General features: G+C 37.7%; 1 non-coding gene across 1 annotated transcript; it reads right to left on the bottom strand.

Annotated features, from left to right (window-relative positions):
* Nucleotides 1–1,681: 1,681 nt before the first annotated feature.
* Nucleotides 1,682–1,753, bottom strand: trnae-uuc (transfer RNA glutamic acid (anticodon UUC)). Its single transcript has one exon. It is a non-coding gene; the product is annotated as a tRNA-Glu (tRNA).
* Nucleotides 1,754–2,368: the final 615 nt, after the last annotated feature.

Below are 2,368 nucleotides of genomic sequence, written 5' to 3'. Positions count from 1 at the left end.
TTGTTGTCTATTGTCGAGAACTTTCGTGAAATTCAAAATCGGTAACGTTTAATGAAATAAGTTTTATATATACATGAGTATTGCGTGCAGTGCTAAACATCAGCAAGAGTGCACATGTAACCAACCAAGTCCTATATGAAGGAATGCCAAGGGTAAGCGAAAAGGTTGCTGTAAGGAGAATGAGACTTGCAGGGCACTGCCAAAGACACAAAGAACTGTCAGCCAGCAAGCTGGTGCTGTGGGAGCCAACACGCGGGCGCCGGTCAAGAGGACGTCCTACACCAACATATGTGGACATACTCAAGAAGGATGCAGGGGCCCAGAGTACCAGCGAACTGGAAAGTTGTATGGAGAATCGGGATGACTGGAGACAACGATGGACGGCTCGTCTGAGGACGACCTAGTAGTATTGCTGCAGGAGAAACATTTTACTTGTTAGTAACTGGGATTTTATTTATTTTTGTTTCGCACAAATACAAGGATGAAGAAAAAAACAGAAGAAAAAAATTTACATAAGTAAAATATTTTAAAAAACTGAACGATGCGAAGAAATATGTGTGAGTGGTTAGAAGCCTATATAGGCTTATATGAAAACCACACCCAAACAATATACTAACGTTAAGATATTAAAATATAAAAAAAAATCACAATTACATATTAAATGCACAAACTGAATATTTCCTGTAAAGGAAAAAGTGAAAAAAAATAAATAGGGGGTCCTATTATTCTAAATGAAATGATTAAGAGCAGGGGTTTTCAATTCCGGTTCTCGGGCCTCCCTGTCCTGCATGTTTTAGATGTTACCCTGCTTCAGCACACCGTGATACAAGTGGCTGTGTCATCAACAGAATTGTTCAGGCATTGATGACAAGCTAATTAGGACCATTAATTAGAATCAGGTGTGGTGATGAAGGGAAACATCTAAAACATGCAGGGCAGGGAGGCCCGAGGACCTGAATTGAAAACCCCTGGTTTAGAGAGCAGAGCATTCTTTTTGTACATGGATAGTGACAAAGATAAATTAATTAAATGTACATAATTGTTCCACATAACTGCACGGTATTTAATAGAAAACCTACCATGGGATGTTTTATACAATGGAATATGAAGTTTCTTAACCTGTCGGGTTGAATAACTATGAACTTGAGAGTTATTAACAAAATAGTATCTACAGGACTGTCTCAGAAAATTAGAATATTGTGATAAAGTTCTTTATTTTCTGTAATGCAATTAAAAAACAAAAATGTCATACATTCTGGATTCATTACAAATCAACTGGAATATTGCAAGACTTTTATTATTTTAATATTGCTGATTATGGTTTACAGTTTAAGATTCCCAGAATATTCAAATTTTTTGAGATATGATATATTTGAGTTTTCTTAAGCTGTAAACCATGATCAGCAATATTAAAATAATAAAAGGCTTGCAATATTTCAGTTGTTTGTAATGAATCCAGAATGTATGACATTTTTGCATTACAGAAAATAAAGGACTTTGTCACAATATTCTAATTTTCTGAGACAGTCCTGTAGAACGATGAGGTAAATCATCAGTCTTCTGATTCACTTTAAAGACATGTACAGATTGCATGGATTGAACAACTACAATTTAAAAACAATGGATAAAAAATAGGGAAGGAAGTGAGAGAAAAAGAAAGAGAGAATAAACAAAAGATGAGTTCCCATACCGGGAGTCGAACCCGGGCCGCCTGGGTGAAAACCAGGAATCCTAACCGCTAGACCATATGGGACCTGTGTGCTGGAGGTCGTTCCTGTTAGATTTTCATACGTTCGTTCATGGGTCGAACAAGTTCTGACAGCTAAATTATATAAAGATACAAAGTTAATTTACCGGTACATCATGTAATAATCATACGCAGCCACTTATTTAATTTCCTTATTATTTCTTCATGGCCTTTTTTTTTTTTACATTTTATTTCTCATGTATTAATAGTCAGGTTATTTTCTGTGGTTTGTCTTAGTGATTTGAAAAACAGATAAAGAATTTAAAACAAGACAACAGAAAGAAAGGTCGGGCAGCGCGAGACAGCAGGCTGTATTACCGTCCAGAAACACATGCAGGTGCTGTTTGACTAGGATACAGTCAGAATAAAGGCTGATTTATGGTTCCGCGTTACACCGACGCAGAGCCTACGGCGTAGGTTACGCGGCGACGCGCACCGTACTGTGCGCGTCGCCGCGTACCCTACGCCGTCCAAAAACTATCCAGTTGAGTTGCTCCATCCGGATAGAGTGAATTTGGTTGTGGTTGTTTCAGATGTTCTTGTCCAGTTTTGTTCTCACATCCGTTGCCTCAGATTCCTGCAACTAAACTTGGATGTACATTCCAATAAAGGTTAGGATAA

This window comes from Cololabis saira, chromosome 14, assembly GCF_033807715.1.
Source record: "Cololabis saira isolate AMF1-May2022 chromosome 14, fColSai1.1, whole genome shotgun sequence".
Classification (NCBI taxonomy): Eukaryota; Metazoa; Chordata; class Actinopteri; order Beloniformes; family Belonidae; genus Cololabis; species Cololabis saira.
This window is presented reverse-complemented; position numbering and strand designations above follow the sequence as displayed.